The sequence below is a fragment of the Anabrus simplex genome, chromosome 4 (assembly GCF_040414725.1).
Source record: "Anabrus simplex isolate iqAnaSimp1 chromosome 4, ASM4041472v1, whole genome shotgun sequence".
NCBI lineage: Eukaryota > Metazoa > Arthropoda > Insecta > Orthoptera > Tettigoniidae > Anabrus > Anabrus simplex.
In genome coordinates, this window is record NC_090268.1 from 258236252 (window position 1) to 258256062 (window position 19811).

Here is a 19811-nt window from a genome sequence, read left to right on the forward strand (position 1 = left end):
CCAGAAATCGAATGCAGTACCACTTTGTAACAAACAGGCTCGCTACGCTAACCCTATACCAGGGGCTTACAAACAATAGGCTAATAATGGATTTTCGTCCCACTAACTACTTCCTTGCTGCTTTAGGAGACGCTGAGTTGCAGAATTATGTCCCTCAAGTAGATCTTTTACTTGTTGGTAATTCTACTCTCAAAGGCTGGCGAATTCGAGCACCTTCAAAAACCGCCAGACTCACTTGGAATTGAACACGCGCCCTTGGGCTCAGTAAATCCAGTGATAACAGAAACCAAACCCAATATATGTATCTCCTATAAATTTTTATCACAGGAGAAAGATGAGGAAGTCCAGCCCTTCAAAGGAAAGGGAAGGGCCATAAGGAATGTGGAACTGAAATTCTCTCCAGGTCTCCCGAAACCTAATATTATTGAGGTCGGGATTATAAATAGTGACCAAGGGAGTTCGGACCGGAAAGATAAAATGGGAAGCTTGGCAGAGGAGTGATAGAGAGAGTGTACAGAAAAATATTAAAAGAAGAAATCTGATAATATCATAATACAAATACTACATAAGGATTGCCTTCCGAGCCTTAGAATACGGAACACATTCTGTTGATAGTTCTCGAACACCGCGGTCTAAGAGTAGTGAGCCTGCATCGCACCCAGAGACTCCAGGTTGGATTTCTGGCCACACCAGGGACTTTTACCTGGATCTGAGGGCTGAATCGAGGTTCATTCAGCCTATGTGAGGACAATGGAAGAACTGACTGACAATGAAGTAGAGGTCCCGATCTAGAAAGCCACGAATAACGACCAAGCGTATTCGTCGCGCTGCCCACACGTTACCTCATAATCTGCAAGCCTTTAGGCTGAGCAGTAGTCACGTGGTAGGCGAATGCCAGCTGTAGTTCCACAGGTTTTTGACGTAGAATAGGTGATCAATACAAAAGTTTTAAATCGGAGTATTTTCTATACAACATCTTTGACAACAGTGTCCATATCTCATCGTAGGGATGACGTCATCGCATGATGAAATGTCACCACCATCTTGAGGTAATAAAATCGCAGTGCGGCGAGGCCAACAATTAGTATAACTTTGGAGTCTGGCGTTCTAGTGCGTTAGGCCTATGTGAGGTGCCATAAGATCCATATTCGAGAGTTTTACAAGTATTAGGTGAAAAAAGATCAACTAAAGTACAATGGGGCAAGTCGTGATGCGAAGAAATGCGAACAGTTTATTTTTTCTTTCAAAAAATACCACAACATATGGTTTCAAAATGGCCGAAAACGCATTCGAGAGATTAGAGCGGATTGTTAGAGTTCCAAAATGTCCAAAATCACCAATGTCGAGCGTCAAAAGTCTTATTAGGAACGTCTCAATATATTTTTTTTCTTTTACAAGTTGGTTTACGTCGCGCCGACACAGGTAGATCTTATGGCGACGACGGGACAGGAAAGGGAAAGGGATAGGAGTGGTAAGGAAGCAGCCATGGCCTTATTTAAGGTATAGCCCCAGTATTTGACTGGTGTGAAAATGGGAAACCACGGAAAACCATCTTCAGGGCAGCCGAGAGTGGAGTTCGAACCCATTATCTTCCGAATACTGGATACTGGTCGCACTTAAGCGACTGCAGCTGTCGAGCTCGGTGTTTCAAAATTAAGTCGGCCGAGCATCATGCGGCGCCTTCCATGCTACTGGCGCCCCAGCCGAGCATATCCACCGCCCAAGTGCTAGAAAATGATTTTCTACTCTCGAATGTGGATACTGATCACCCTGGTGATGATGAAGAGGCTCCGGTGAAATGAAATGGCGTATGGCTTTTATTGCCGTGAGTGTCCGAGGACATGTTCGGCTCGCCAGGTGAAGGTCTTTTGATTTCACTCCCGTAGGTGACTTGCGCGTCATGAGGAAGATGAAATAATGATGAAGACAACACACACACCCAGTCCCCGTGCCAGTTAAATTAACCAATGATGGTTAAAATTCTCGAGCCTTGCCGGGAATCGAAGCCGGAGCCCCTGCAACCAAAGGCCAGCACGCTAACCATTTAGCCATGGAACCGGAAGAGGCTCCGGTGCACCCATCGAACCTTCCAGGACTCCGCGTTTTACAGATATCAATTTAACTTTCTCCCAAAGTATAGATATCGGTCTCTTCCCTTCTGTATGTTACTTCTCGTATGGCAAACCCATTGTGCATCGACTTCTTTTGGAGATGTGTAGATTTATTTAAAATTCCGAAGTAGACTAAAAATTGCAAGCTCATACTGACTAGATATTTTATTTCGACAATTCCTATCACCCGGTACATATTCTATATAAACCCTTGCGGTTGTGGACCCCGTCTCAGCCCCGTTCGATCATTTCGTTTTCCCCACGGCACAACGAAAAGTGTTATAATACAACCTTCTTCATGAATAACCACAACGGTAACAGTTATTAGGCGTACTTTACAACCTGACTTTTTCATTCGACTTACTGTAACCTCATTTAAATACCACTGTTTATGTATTGCCTTCAAAACAAGTTTTAATTTGTGGGATCTTATTCCGGTGGAAAGAAAAAAATGGATAGATATACCTCATAATACATTACTATTTCAATGATGATATCTGTAAGTATAATGACAACGAATGCAAACATGGTTAACGTATTGTGATCAGAATAACTGTATTAGTCTATTTCCAGCACAATGTGAAGAAACTCGTTCTTGAAACTCTACATCATTCCTGTGACAGACCAGAAGAGAAGAGATACAATCAACTATTAAAGTAGAAGGAATGTTGACACTAGGAGATTGATTACCTAATGGGAAGTAAAGGAATACGAAGAATTATACTTGACATTCAAACCAAAACTATTTGATAGGGAAAATGTTCAAGACAAGAGAATAAAGAGCTAATGGCACAATGCATGTGGAAGTTTTTGAAATGAAAAGGATTCGATATAAATCTGGATATCTCACAGCTATGTTCACGACATGTGCAGTTACAGAAAATTATATGCTTGGTTATTTGCCTATTTTTTATAACAAAACCGCCTTATTGTACAAACCTGCTATAAATATGAAGATGATGATGGCGATGAGAAGGATGAAATGATTGTATGTGACTGGTAGGGCAGTCACATTTTCCTTTTAAGCCAACATGTTAATCTAATTGCCTCATAGACGAAATCATTCGAATTCTGCAAGGTATACATGATCTTGTTGACAAGCAGATAACTAATAAGATTCATTTCATCAAAAAAATAATAAGAAGAAAGAGTCTCCAGAAAAGATCCACAATTTAATTTAAATGATTGCAAGTACAATAGGCCGCCTCTGCGGTGTAGTGGTTAGCGTGATTAGCTGCCACCCCCGGAGGTCCGGGTTCGATTCCCGGCTCTGCCACGAAATTTGAAAAAGTGGTACGAGGGCTGGAACGGGGTCCACTCAGCCTCGGGAGGTCAACTGAGTAGAGGTGGGTTCGATTCCCATCTCATCCATCCTGGAAGTGGTTTTCCGTGGTTTCCCACCTCTCCTCCAGGCAAATGCCGGGATGGTACCTAACGTAAGGCCACGGCCGCTTCCTTCCCTCTTCCTTGTCTATCCCTTCCAATCTTCCCATCCCTCCACAAGGCCCCTGTTCACCATAGCAGGTGAGGCCGCCTGGGCGAGGTAGGCCCTACTGGTCATACTCCCCAGTTGTATCCCCCGACCAAGAGTCTGAAGCTCCAGGACACTGCCCTTGAGGCGGTAGAGGTGGGATCCCTCGCTGAGTCCGAGGGAAAAAGCCGAACGTGGAGCGCAAACAGATGATGATGATGATGATGATGATGCAAGTACAATAGGCCTATCAACAAGAACTGAAAATATTCAGACTGTTTAGTCTTTTTGAGTTGTGAAATTACCAACGTCTCGCTCCAGTGTGGCAGCGGGCTCATCAATAATAGCATTACACCTCTTCAAGACGCTGACGGCTAATGTGCCATTCAAAAGATGTTATGGAGACATTTATAGCAAGTAGTGCTACATTTCTCCCCTACTGCGCTGTCACTGCATCGTGCTTCAAAGGAGGCTTACAGCAGTACCTCAATGGCGCACGAAACACCAGCGTCATGGAGAGGTGTGGCAATCTAACTGGTAACTACACAGGGGTAGAACGTGCGTAATTACAGGATTGCAAAAGCCTAACGAGCTGGAATATTTGCCACTTTTATTGGTATTATTTATTTATTTATTTATTTATTTATTTATTTATTTATTTATTTATTTATTTATTTATTTATTTATTTATTTATTTTTCTCAAACTCTTGAAGTTGCCGAAAAAGACAAAGAATTTCGATCCAACCCTCACTAACGGTGCTCTGAGAAACGAAAAGCGTTCATAATTATTTTTGTTACAATCGTACACAGCTATCACTCTAAGATAAAACGAATATTAGGCTGGTGACAGCTCTCTACGCAGGTAATGTCGCAGGATGGATATTAAGGCTTACAGCGTGTGGAACCAGTTGTAGGAGGGGTGCGGTATAATACATAATACGTAGTATCCCTGCCTGTCTTTAAAAGCAACTAATACGGGAAATGCCCAGGGGTTCGAGAGTGTAAGTGTAACTGAGTCTGGCATTCCTTTCATTTACTCGTGCCAGGTCATCACTTTCATCATTCTATCCGACATTACTTGGTCAACTCTTGTTCTCATCCGACCCCGGTGGTATTATGTTTATGAGGTCTAGGATGCGTTTCATTTTCATGACCTTCGTCGACCTTTTCTTTTTTTCTTTTTCATATACACCGATTCTTCAAAGGGTCGCTTTCTTCCATTTTTCTTTCTTTTTTGCTCTGATTAGTGTTAAGAAAGGATGGTTGTCTACTTGTACTCTCTTTTAAAATAAATATCATCACCACCACCAATGTGTGGATACCTCAGCTAATGATGAATTCCGTGCACCGAATCATCTCATCGTTATGACCAGTGGTTTGAGAAAGTTTCCCTTCGCTTCAAGCATGAGTCCTATACCTGGATTTCTTCTCATTTGTACCTGTCCGTAGAATATCGGATAGAAGGCACGTATTTAACTTTATTCTCTTCATCCTCTTCGTAAGATTGTTGTATATGGGACTCGAATTTGATCATCAGATCGATAATGAAACCCTTCTTTTTTTTTCTTTTTTTGCTAGGGGCTTTACGTCGCACCGACACAGATAGGTCTTATGGCGACGATGGGATAGTATAGGCCTGGGAGTTGGAAGGAAGCGGCCGTGGCCTTAATTAAGGTACAGCCCCAGCATTTGCCTGGTGTGAAAATGGGAAAAATTGGGAAACCCTTCTTGTCTCCGAGTTTAAAGACAGTCATGTCGATTCTTATTCCGTCACCAGTTGTAAGACCAAGACTGTGGATTTATCAATACACTGTGTACCCATTCTTGCGCAGTGTGTCGGCCGTAGACTGCTGGATATTGTTGTTTCTTGAGTTCCTAAGAAAGTCATTATTAATGTTAGGTTGCTAAGACGTGGTTCAATGTTACGATCCCATCTTATTGCCTGTAGTGTTTATTTTATTTCCTTATTTATAATATTACAAAACAGTTATTATTCCTTCCTGTTTTTCTTTCTTTCCTGTTGTGTATATTTACTTATTTCTTCGTCTTCAGTTTGCTATTTGATTAGTTCATGAGATTTATAAACATATTTCTGTAGTAAAACATTTGTGTAAGGGAAATATTAGCTAAATGCCTAACACAGGAACACGCAATAATTGAATGGATCATCCCACATGAGGTAAGCATCAGGAAGGGCAGACAGTCGAAAATCTGGAGCTAGTTCATATGATGTATAATTCTACTCGTCACCTGCTTAGTCGTAAGGGATCATTGAGTACTGCAATTTCGCCACTAAATATTCTTTAACGTGCCAAAATACATGAGTCTCAAAACTCACGAGCTAAAATTCGCAGAACATAGTATCAAAACTCACAACAACGAATTAATAAACTAAATCAACATTTTAATGATCTAAAAATGCACGATTCCGAAGAGTAAATACCTGCGATGACCGCAGGAAGGATCAGATCTGCGGTGACCCAAGCTGCCCTTCAACCCCGTTTTGTCCAACCACTTTTAGAGAATGGGATTTCCCATATACTGTGAACAGGAATTATCACCCTACCACAGACCATGTTCTTCAAGTATAACACTGATCTTCATTCAGTTATTCTGCTTGGTGTCGTCCAGCAGTGGACAACATGGAAATCTTTACTTCGCAAATGGGTAAGCAAAATTTTGTGTACAGCGTTTATAGGTTTTATAAGAAGCGAGAAAACAAGTCCGGCGAAACTATGATTTTGTCATAAAATACTGTCATCCGTGTGTGCCGGTAAAGTAACAATTTCAATTAAAGTAGCGTTCTAATTGAAACAACCCACCAGCGTCTACCTGATGAAGCAAGTCTCGATGTGCGGGTCCATGGTGTTCGTGGGTCCCTCAACCCTCTGTCGCGTATACTCTGCGCGGGGCTACGCAACAAGCCCACGTCTTGAAGACACAGGTTCCAATTACCAGAAGACACGCAGTTCCGGCTAGCTCTAACAATGGACCTTTCACACAATTCCGATTAAATGTTCAAATATCTACTGTCATTACGTCGGCAGGGTGGACATTTATCCATTCAAAGGAGACCTGTCTGGGTTCGTGAGTTTTGAGACTGGCCCCATAAAGAAACCTACTATTACAATTACTCTTCTTGGAATTCGTGAAGTTTGATACTTGTGAGTTTAAGAATCATGAGTTCTGAGACGACACGTTTAAATACGAGTGTCTCGTATTTAAGCACTGTTATTAATATAGTATGAAACGTTTGGGCAAACATACTGAATATCTGAAGAGCTGCCTCAGGTTAAAAGTGAAGAACACGATTCCAGTGATTTTGTACATAAAATATTACCCTTATAAAGTATATAAAGTGTGTTTAAAATACATAAATAGACATGCAATGTGCAAATAGGCTTATTTTTCACACTTTGAACTTACACTTAACAATGGTTTGTAGTAACTATGATCACGGTACAGTACACGGCTGTTGATAACAATATCCGTGTGTCGCTTGTGACCATGTGTGTTCTTCGAGAAAAACGTACTCTGCGTTCAAAATGGATGAGGTCCTACCTCCAAAAAATGAAGTTATCGGCGAAAGAAATAAAAAATAAAAAGAAGAAGCCGCAAAGGGCATGAAAATCAAATACAAACTAGGACTCGCAAGCATAATACTAGAAGGTGGAAGTTGTGTTTTTTCTATTTGTTTTACGTCGCACCGACACAGATAGGTCTTATGGTAACGATGGGATTGGAAAGGCCTAGGAATGGGAAGGAAGCGGCCGTGGCCTCAATTAAAGTACACCCCTAGCATTTGTCTGTGTGAAGATGGGAAACCACGGAAAACCATCTTCAGGGCTGCCGATAGTGGAGTTCGAACCCACTAGCTCCCGAATGCAAGCTCACAGCTGCGCGCCCCTAACCGCACGGCCAACTAGCCCGGTAGGTGGAAATTGGAAGGAAGCAAAAGTTGAAAAAAGAAGGTCAGATAGAAAAGATGAAAATGAGGAGGGTGGTATGTGGAACCAATATCAGATTCAGCAAGGGGTCCTGTGATCACCTAACCATACTCTGAGAGAGATGTACTGTAGATAAATTCCACCATCTCTACCCACAGGCAGAGATTTATTTATTTATCGTATGGTTTACAATCACATCACAATAAAAGTATTTTAAAATTATTTCACGTCTGAACACATTAAGTCAAAATGTCAGATTGGTATTTCTAATATAATTAACACCGTTTTGAGGAGCCATCAGGAACTCGGCTTCACACCAGGCAAATGCTGGGGCTGTACCTTAATTAAGGCCACGGCCGCTTCCTTCCAACTCCTAGGCCTTTCCTATCCCATCGTCGCCATAAGACCTATCTGAGTCGGTGCGACGTAAAGCCCCTAGCAAAAATAAAAAAATAAAAAAAGGAACTCGGCTGAATCTCCTGAGAAGGCTGATAGAGGGATAATATGCTGAACAGTTTGTCTTTCAGCACCACAACTACACTCTTGAGATGGAATTTTCTTCCATTTATAAAGGGAGTCTGCACATCTACCACAAATAGTTCTGATTCGGTCTAGAGTACACCAAATTTTTCTGGTGAGCTCAAAACCTGGTGGCTTGGATGTGATGCATGGCATAGCTTGCTGTTCTGGTGTTGCAGAGGTCTTCCATAATTGCTTCCAGCTGTCAATCATGTTGAAATTACTTTCAGCAAGCTTCCTTGCAGTATTCAATCGAGGGTGGCGAGAGCGAAGTGTCTTCTTGTTAATAACAGGGAGGTCAAGATATACAGGAAGAGAAGAATTCTTGCACATATTATTCTACACCTTGATAAGTGCTTGTTCTCTTCTCATGGATGGAGGTGGTATGTGACTGAATGATGGCAGCCAGTATGTTGGAGTACATCTGATTGTCCCTGATATTAAACGCAGGTTTGGTTGAGCTGAGTATCAACAAGCTTAATATGAGCGCTGTTTATCCAGATTGGAGCACAATATTCAGCCACGGGATAAACTAGTCCAAGGCCAGCAGTCCGAAGTGTAGAAGCTGTTGACCCACACGTAGTGCTGCACAGTTTTTGCAGGATATTATTTCTGGTTCTGAGTTTGGCGGCAGTTCTGCTAAGATGTTCTTTGAAACTAAGAGTCCTATCTAGAATGAATCCTAGAAATTTTGGATACTTGGTATGTGAGAGTAATCTGCCATCAAAGTGAACTTTCAGTTCTCTATTCGCTTGTTAATTGTTGAGATGGAACGAAGCAACTACTGTCTTTGCTGCGCTTGGCTGTAACCTCCAGTCACGAAAGTATCGTCCCATAGTAGATAGGTCTCTGGTTAGAATATCCTCGGTAACTTCGAAGTCTATATGGCAGAGATAACGGAGGCAGACTGAATACAGTGCTCAGAAACGTTTTGTATATTCTGGTTTAGTGCACTTTTCATTTCGCTATGTGTATGTTATGCGCGTGCGTTATACATTACAAAGGATATATGCAAAGAAAAACAATATGCCATCAGTTATGCTAAAGCAACGGAAACGCAAAAATAGCAGAAATTTGATCATGTGGAATTTTGAACACAAAATGATCGTTCAGCAGCCACCTCGGGCCTTGAGGCATGTTTGAACTGGACGAGGCATACTTAGCACAGAGGATCTTGTATGTTTTGGAACAGATTTTCTCACTAGAGGATGGCGGCTTCAGTCAGTTGCTGAATGTTGATGATGATGATGCTTGTTGTTTAAAGGGGCCTGACATCGAGGTCATCGGCCCCTTGCTGAATGTTAACAGGAGGCTTAACATGATAAACAACAGCTGACTTTAGTTCACGCTTTCGATGTTCAACATAGCTCATGTCCGAAGAATATGCCGGCCACACAATTCGCTGTATACCATGCATCGCAAGGAACTGATGGGCACGAGCGTTATCATCCACTACTGTAAAGCCCTCACCCTTAATGGCAGCACATCCTGTAACTACAGACTGGAGAATGTCGTCCCAGCATTTCAGATCAGTTATGTTACCCTGAATGGAAATTAGAGGTTTAGCTTGACCAAATATGATCCCACCCATAAACCATGACGGAACTGGAACCTTGTTGCTGCGGATGGCTCTCCACGATGTTGGGCTCGTTCCATCTCTCACTTGATCATCTCCAGACTAATGCTCCTGGAATATACTCGTAGGTGCAAGCTTATGGTGACCACATCAGGAAAGAGCAGAACGTACACTTCCACTGTTCCTGATGCCGTGGACTGTGAGTTGTTGCCCACTGTACATGAGCTGTTTTATCGTGTGGTTTATGAGAGGCTTTTAGCACAGGCCTCCTTGATATCAGTTGCCCGTCGTGCATCCGATTTCGCACTGTCTAACCCGACATATTCACTCCGATGGCCCTTCGAAGATTCTTGTGGAACAAGGTGGCACAATGTGCAGAGATCAACAAATACCGATCCTCCTAGTGACTATGAGTTGATATGCATGGGCATCCCGTTGTCTGTATGTGTTTCCATGAATTTTGCAAACTCTGACTCACTCCTACACTAGTAACGACATCACTTGGCGCCATCCTTCTTGCAGCAAAATCGCAATTCGAATGCGGTCGGTAGTAGAAATGGGTACTCTTGTCATGTTTAACTCAGTCCTACCGGGCGAGTTGGCCGTGCGCGTAGAGGCGCGCGGCTGTGAGCCTGCATCCGGGAGATAGTAGGTTCGAATCCCACTATCGGCAGCCCTGAAAATGGTTTTCCGTGGTTTCCCATTTTCACACCAGGCAAATGCTGGGGCTGTACCTTAATTAAGGCCACGGCCGCTTCCTTCCAACTCCTAGGCCTTTCCTATCCCATCGTCGCCATAAGACCTATCTGTGTCGGCGCGACGTAAAGCCCCTAGCAAAAACAAAAACAAAAAAAAGAACTCAGTCCTACACGCGCTGTTCTATACACCACCGACCTTACAAGTGGGTTAAACTGAGCAGCACGACAAAATAATGTCCCATGTTCGACAAACATCGAACCAGATATGGCTTTGCCGTTAGTATGTGTTTCAGACATTGTCCTATAGCGCATATTGCGAACATGTTTGAGGTACCGTGACATGTACCGCGTGAAATAATTTATTGAGCACTTTATTTAAAACTAGCAGAAGTACCCGTTCTTCGTACGGGTTATCAGAAACTGGCTTTAGTTACTCATACTATCGGTGTGACTGACTTCATTAGATATTTATATCACTGTTGTATTTACTTAAGTACGTAGAAATTATATGTCATGGTTTGGAATTATTGTGTATCTTCTTCTCCTTTTCTTCATGGGGGCCTCTAAATATTAGTTCCTAATTAGCGTCGACTTCTAAGATCTTTTGTTACCAAGTTTTTCCTCCATTCCCACCTAGACATACCTGCTCCCTTCACAAAGCTGCAGGTTTAGTGTAAGTATACTTCCGCTAGATAGTACCACAAATATAAATATTATTGAATGTATATTGATCCGACATTTAGTAACTATTACAAATAATCAAGGAAATACGCAATGCATAAAAGAAACTACTATAATTATCGAGAATTATAATTCTCAGGGCTTGTCACTCATGTCGCACATCATATAATGAATCTGAGTATAAATGTTGAGAAAATGTTTCGAGTCATAGGCGCACCATCTTGACAATTGTGTACAGTATATAGGTTGTTTTCGTCGTTACAATGATCGTAAAAGTGGATCAAAATATCGGCACTAATAACATCAGTGATCCTACAATTCCATGATTTGATAGAAAATAGTTTAAACTATAGGTAACAGACTCCGAAAAATGCTGAAACCTAAGCCGGTATGTAAAACCTGAGGCCCGTCGGCAACCGGTGGTCGCTGCACTACGGAGATCTCCGGGGCTATTATTTTTATACTTCGCTCCCTTTCCATCCCCGCCCAAAGGAGTGCTATGAGCGTCTTACACAACAGTTTATTTTTTTCCAGATAGTGTCATATGTGTATCAATTTTGGTTGGCAGCTATGCCGAAACGTACATGCATAATCTAGCTGCTGTAGAATCCTGGAGCTGACGTTAACATGGTTACGGCAGTTCATTACTTTATCCGATTTCTAGAATAGGGGTGGTGTGGTGCCAATATCTCCGTAACGGTTGGTTTTAGGGTCTTAAAATATGGTTTTCGGGCCCGTAGGGCTAACCGAGTTTTGTTCTTTGCGTCAAGAGGATTAAATTGAGCTTTTTCTCGTCCTTATACGACAAATTCGATATTTTGCCTGTATTAGCTTATTATTTTTATATCTACCCCCTCCCCGTGCCCCCACCACGAATTGTTTTGAAAATAAAATACAGCCCATGTTACTCATTGGCAATGTAGCTTTCTATAGGTGAAGTAATTTTTAAAATCAGTTCAGTAGTTTTTGAGTCTATTGGTTACAAACAAACCAATTTTTCCTCTTTATAATATTAGTATAGAAGTATAGGTGGAATAACAACCTGAGTAGCGCTGTTACTTTTGTACTCGCTTTCTGTATTAGGTTGCGGTACCATATCCGATACAGTGTCAGTTTATTTATGGAGACTTAAAGATTTTATTTTCACTCTGATGAAAAAAAATGAAAACCTACAACCTTTTTTCCAGTCATTGACCGGGTCAGGGATGTAATGAATGAAACATATATAGGCTGTTATTACAATTTGGTCGCCACTCCCAAGGTGATTTGTTAATGAATGATAAATGCTATGAAATGATAATGGAGAGTGTTGCTGGAATGAAAGATGACAGGGAAAACCGGAGTACCCGGAGAAAAACCTGCCCCGCCTCCGCTTTGTCCAGCACAAATCTCACATGGAGTCACCGGGATTTGAACCACGGTATCCAGCGGTGAGAGGCCGACGCGCTACCGTATGAGCCATGGAGGCTTCTTTCACTCTGATATCTTATAAAATTAATAGTAAAGAACCTACCTTCGGGTAAACCTTCATTATCAGGGTAGCTGAGCTGTATATTATTCTGAAGGCCAGTGCGCTATGTCCTTTGATTTGGGATGGAGAAACTTCAATAAAAGTATCAATGGTTTTGCCACCGTCGGCAGCGCTGAAGATGGTTTTCCATAGTTTCCCTTGTTCACACCAGACAAATTCTGGGACTGTACCTTAATTAAGGGCACGGTCACTACCTTCCCAAACCTAACCGTTTCCAATCCTTCCGTCGCCGAAGGTTTCGATGTGTTAGTGCGATGTTACCGCCTCTGTGGTATAATAGTTAGTGTGATTAGCTGCCACCCCCGGAGACCCGGGTTCAGTTCCCGGCTCTGACACGAAATTTTTGAAAAGTGGTACGAGGGCTGGAACGGGGTCCACTCAGCCTCGGGAGGTCAACTCAGTACAGGTGGGTTCGATTCCCACCTCAGCCATCCTGGAAGTGGTTTTCCGTGGTTTCCCACTTCTCCTCCAGGCAAATGTCGGGATGGTACCTAACTTAAGGCCACGGTCGCTTCCTTCCCTCTTCCTTGTCTACCCTTTCCAAACTTCCCATCCCCCCACAAGGCCCCTGTTCAGCACAGCAGGTGAGGCCGCCTGGGCGAGGTACTGGTCATCCTCCCCAGTTGTATCCCCGACCCAGAGTCTGAAGCTCCAGGACACTGCCTTTGAGGCGGTAGAGGTGGGATCCCTCGCTGAGTCCGAGGGAAAAACCGACCCTGGAGGGTAAACAGATTAAGATAGATAGATAGTGCGACGTTAAGCAAGTAGCAAAAAAATGTAATCGTAGAGTCGGTTAGTGTAAACATTTCAGTGAGTTTAGCAGACTGACATGGAATAACACCTTTCGGCTAAGCGGAAATACAACGTAAAACCACATCACTTCCCACTTCCATAAAACGCCTTACAAATGGCGTTAATGATGAAGCAGTTGTAGATCAAACCACCTCTCGGGCTGTTGAATATAAATACATACATACATACATACATACATACATACATACATACATACATACATACATACATACATACATACATACATACAGTTGTAAAAGAAGAGATGGAAGAATTTCCTAAAGCCATATGAACAACTTAACATTTCTCTTGGGTTATCACTCACTTATTTCATTATGTGAGCTATATAATATCTGATGATATATTCTAGATTACGATAGCCTTCAGATTACGTTATGTTACTGGACACTACGCTACGTATTGTATATGTTAACCATACTGCTTTACATTTCAAATATAGAGTACCCTACGCCTCTAACAGTTAGTTACTCTCTTTTAGATCTTTTAGATCAGTGACCTCCTGAGTGAGGAGTTCCTGCCCACAGTCCTTCTAGATTTAACAAGCACTTCAGTCAGCCAAACCGCCAGTAGGTGTAGCGTATCCAGTCCAGTCCATCCACCCGTATGTTCTTCTTCTCACCTCCACGGCAGTTAGAAGGCACTCCCCGTTCAGACACGAGTTCCTCTTAACTAGGATGGCATTCTCTGTATTCATCTGGCTTTGACTCACAAGCTCGTTATCAGAATTTCACTTCTTAAGGCGGAATGAAGGGTGAAAGTAAGGTATAGTGATTTATTTGGCATGCGAAGTGAAAATGGTACTTGTTTCATTCATGCTCTAAAGACTTCTTCTCTATCTTCGGCTACTCGTTTCAACTTCGTGTAACATCCCACTCTGCTCTCGATATCCCCTAGATAATTGTTCCCAGGTCGACTTATCCCTTTACGACCTAACAGTTCACTTTCGATAATATTGGTGATGAAGGTGTTAAACCTAATGATAAGTCCAAAAATGTAATTTTCCTACTTTCCAGCTCTCTTAACAAGCTTCTGTTTTTCTCTGCTTCATATCACTGAGCAGGTTTGATGGAGTGGTTTCCCGTTGTCTTTCCCATCATAAGTTGTTGACCAAGTCATGTTTGTTCATACGCTTTTAGCAATGATCTCTCACTCTAAAGACAAAAGAGTACCTTAAACATCTTTTTACTCATCCATTCTCTAAGAAGACCATTGGTGGTAAGAGGGAAGCCGCTTATATCGGTGGCAACTCAGTCCTTTTTTAGTCACCGTTTACAACAAGCAGAGAATACAGAGTTGCGGGTGGTGGGATCTGTTCAACAGCCTCAACCCAACCGGAATGTATAAAAGTGATACGTTAGAATGAAAACATGTAAGTGAGTATCAAGTATTTTTCCTAATAAAATACATTTAATTACCACGTGTCGTGTAATTATTATTGCCCTATTCTAACATATCCAGCCATAAAAATTGTCGGTAAAAATTCTCAAATTTGGGATTGTCTATCTCGTAAACCATTATAATCATAGTTTGCGTTAAATCGATGTAGAAATTGTTGTGGAAGAAGGAATGTTATGTTATGTATATTAAGTTATGACCACTATGTATGTATGTATGTATGTATGTATGTATATATGTATGTATGTATTATTTTTACCGTTTATTCACTGCGGGTGTTGGAAGGAAAAGGGCCGCCGTAGTTGTTATAAATAATGCAATAGATGCTCTGCTTATTACACAGTTTTCAGACGAGGACAACGTTGTTGTAGAAACAGCTTGTGGGAAAGTAAGGTTCTTGATAGTTAGTATGTATTGTGATATTACTCAACAGCTGGATGAGGAATATGTCAAGATTGATAACATACTTAAGTTTTCAAAAGGAGTGGAGGTACTTATTGCTGTTGACAGCAACTCTAGATCTACTACATGGACTGACAGACTAACAAACTCAAGAGGCAGAATGTTGGAAGAATATCTGATCAGCAAACAGCTTCATATAATGAATGAATAATTCACCCTGTTCACTTTCCAAAGCAGAAGAGGGTCTAGCAATGTCGGTATGATACTTGTTAATAATCAAATGCTTACTGCCTTAACGGATTGGAAAAATCAGTGAGGACGAAAGTGGCTGAGATCATAATATTATTAAATATATTTAGAACATGTCCGCCTCTGTGGTGTAGTGGTTAGTGTGATAGCTGCCACCCCCGGAGGTCCGGGTTTGATTCCCGGCTCTGCCACGAAATTTGAAAAGTGGTACGAGGGCTGTAACGGGGTCCACTCAGCCTCGGGAGGTCAACTGAGTAGAGGTGGGTTCGATTCCCATCTCAGCCATCCTGGAAGTGGTTTTCCGTGGTTTCCCACTTCTCCTCCAGGCAAATGCCGGGATGGTACCTCACTTAAGGCCACGGCCGCTTCCTTCCCTCTTCCTTGCCTGTCCCATCCAATCTTCCTATCCCTCCAGAAGGCCCCTGCTCAGCCTGGGCGAGGTACTGGTCATTCTCCCCAGTTGTATCCCCGACCCAAAGTCTGAAGCTCCAGGACACTGCCCTTGAGGCGGTAGAGGTGGGATCCCTCGCTGAGTCCGAGGGAAAAGCCAACTCTGCAGGGTAAACGGATTAAGATAGAAGAAGAAGATATTTAGGACAGGGTGGAAACAACAGGAGAGAATTTGAATATTGCAGTATCTGATATGTGAAACCAAGAATTATAAAACATTCATGCAATCAGTCCTTCAGAATAAGGAAAACACCAAGAAAAAAAGGTGCATAATCACTCTGTTTCCTGGTGGTCAGAATATCTTACCATTGTGAGAAAAAAAACTAATGCATTTAGAAGAAGATACCAACGAACAAAATACAACGAGGAAGTGAGAGAACATCATAAAACTCATTACTACGAAGAAAAGGCAAAATATCAGTCGAAAATTAAAGAACAGAAAATTAATTCTTGGAAGCAGTAATGTAATATGACATCTTCACTTAATTCACGGAATGAGGTATACAAACTTGCCTCAGGTAAGAAGAAACAAGGTTTAATCCTGACTGCTCTACAGAAGCCTGGTGAATGTATGTATGTATGTATCTATGTATGATCTGTAAAATATTGTATTCGATGTCTTTTTCTACGAACTTGTCCTTTATATCTGACAAAACTGTAGCTCAATTTATTTCAGTTGTAGTTATGCGTGTATTAAACTCAAACAAATAAGAAAATTTCCTCTGCATACAAAGAAACTATTTCAACTCTGTTTTCAAACTCATTCTTAGACAAAGTACTCAACTTGATAAGGTGATCGGCACGCACACAACTAACGCATAGCCAATAAGTCAGACATTTCTTGGAAAAGTATGTTCATTTACAAATTAAAAATATAAAGGTAGGGCCTATAAGGAGTTTTAGAACATTTCAGCAATTTCTTTTTTGTTTAATAATGATTCCTTACTCTTAAGAATTAATTGAATCTTATGACCGGTTGCATGATGACATTTTAAAATATTTGTTCCAGGTCCCACCGAGAGACACACAGAACTTATGGTGACGATGAGATAGGACTGGGCTAGGATTGTGAAACAAGGGACCATGGTCTTAATTAAGGTACAGTCCTAGCATTTGCCCTGTGTGAATATGATACCACGGAAAATAATCTTCCGGGATGACGACAGTGGAGTTCGAACCGATTATCTCCGGAATGCAAGCTTACAGCTACGTGACTCAAACCGCGTGGCCAACGCCCTCTGTGCATGAAAAACTTTTCATTTTCTTCCAAGTTCCTTGTTGATACGAGTTCAGATACACCTCAATGCAGCTGTGGGTTTATTTCTTCTTTTTAATAATATTGTTTCAAACTTTCCATTCCGCTTGTTTCGGGTAACCTAGGAGGATCGTTCTTACATCTTGTCGACAAATTTTAAATTTGTACCATGAAGGAAATTGGTCAAGCCTTCAACATAACGATTTGTTTCTACTTGAGGCCAACTTTCTTCTTCTGTTCTATGCTGGATACAAACTGAAACATTTGGTGGAATATTCTGAGAAAGACGTAGCTCGACGTAATCGCTAGTAGAATGCGCGTTCACTTTATATTTTTCGGGGTTACTTTTGTGATATATAGCCCAGTTTTTAGAGTTCCCTATGTCAGTTGCTATGATCTAGAAAAATATTGTTACTTCCTCAAAAGCCTCTGTGGGTGGGAGCGATAGAATGAATCCAGGATATTCTCTTCCCGTCGTAAGAGATGACTTAAAGGGGACCGCAAGGTCTCTCAACTTAAGCCACGGGTCCCTTCATTTGTATCAGGTTCTTCACTGTCTACCCCCTGTGGGTGGGAGCAGTAGAATAACATCCACAGTATCCCCTGCCTGTCGTAAGAGGCGACTATAAGGGGCCCGAGGGGCTCTGGACTTTGGAGCGTGGGTTGGCGACCACGGGGCCCTTAGCTGTGTCCTGGCATTGCTTCCACTTACTTGTACTAGGCTCCTCACTTTCATCTATACTATCCGACCTCCCTTGGTCAACTCTTGTTCTTTTCCGACCCCGACGCTATTAGGTTTGCGAGGGCTAGGGAGTCTTTCATTTTCACGCCCTTCGCGGCCCTTGTCTTCCTTTGGCCGATACCTGCATTTTTCGAAGTGTCGGACCCCTTCCATTTTTTCTCTCTGATTAGTGTTATATAGAGGATGGTTGCCTAGTTGCATTTCCTCTTAAAACAATAATCACCACCACCACCACTCTTCACTGTCTACCTTCCGTGGTCTTGTTTTCTTTCGACCCTATCAGTATTAGGTTTGCAAGGCCAAGGTACAAAGGGCACTAGGAAAGTTTTGCAATGTAAGTGAACGCTTTACATTTTTTCAAAATAATTTCCACCACACTCAGCACACTTCTCCATACGTCGAAACCAGTCACTGAACCAACTCTGCCACTTTTCTTCGGTTACATTTACACACTCTTGATACCATGCTGCCAAAAGCTCCTCATCGGATGCAAAACGCAGCTCTTTCAGCTTCATCTTCACTTCTGGGAAGAGTGCGAAGTCACATGGGGCAAGATCAGGACTGTATGGAGGGTGATCAAGCACAGTCAACTCTGATCTGGCAAGAAAATCCATTGTTACATTAGCACGATATGCTGGAGCATTGTCGTGATGCAAGAGCCAAGTGTTGAGCCGTGACCTTAGACGGAGCTGTTTGAGAGCCTGGATGATCTGAGGCAGACAAGTCTCAGTGTACCACTTCGCAGTAACTGTCCTTTGTGTTTCTAGCACAACCCGAGTCAGGATGCCCCGTTTATAGTGCTATTAAAACAATGTGCGTGTTCTGACAGTTAGCAGCACGTGGCGCCGAACAAAGGAGTGGGAGCTCTGTGTTGCCACATGATCCAGCAGGAGTTACTACATCACAGTCAACATCTCTCGTTCTGCGCTAGGCTCTGCGGAAAATAATATCCATTTACGGCGATCATGAAAGAGTTAGAAAAACGTTAAATATCGTTGCTATTATTCCAACGTGGCTCAGCAGTAATTTTATTAGCTCAAATATCGTAAGACAATCTCCTCATTCCCGTTCCTCATAGGCTTTAATCAGTCGGGTTTTGCCCGGTGTTGATAACCTGTCATGTGATGGTCCGGATACATCCACTCCCTCTCTTTCCCCTTCACCTTCTTCCGAAGGCCCCTTTTCTTTCTTTTCTTTTTTTTTAAAACCACACTATACAGACAATGATATCACTCAAAGTAGACATTGTTAGCCCAGCCACATGTGCTACGGTATACTATATTGGCAACGTGGAAGTCGGACCGACCGCCTCTCGAAGCTTTAAGACAGCGGGGGTAGGAAATGGGAGAGTGCATGCCGAGCTGGGATTGGCTGAAACGGGAGGCGTGTACTGGTTGCCATGGTAACTGCCACCTCCTACTACCACGCTGAGAGCTGTCAGAACACGCACATTGTTTTAATAGCACTATAGTGAAGAATACTGCAATCAACCTTTTCTTCACTGACCTTGACTTTCGCACAGTCACAGGAATACCCTCATCTTCAAACAGCCACACCTTGTTCTGGGATTTTGTTGGGACATCGTAATAACAAAGCCAAGTTTCGTCACCTGTAACGATGCTATTGACGTTACGCGAAGTCCCATTTTCAAACCGTTTTAGCATTTTTCGGCACCATTTCATTCGATGTGCCCTTTGTTCCTCTGAAAGTGAATGGGGCACCCAAAGGGAACAAACTTTTCTAACATGGAAATGATCGAGTAGAACTGAATGAATAGCTGGTGCAAGGATGTGGAGGGTCTCTTCTACCTGACGATATGTCAGCCACCTCACTTGCTGCAACATTTTCCTCAAAGCTTCAATGTTTTCCCCAGTCACTGATTCAGACGGTCGCCCAGAACGAGGATCGTCTTCAACCCCAAAATTTCCCCTCTGGAACTCTTTGTACCAGCGGAAAATTGTTGTCCGATG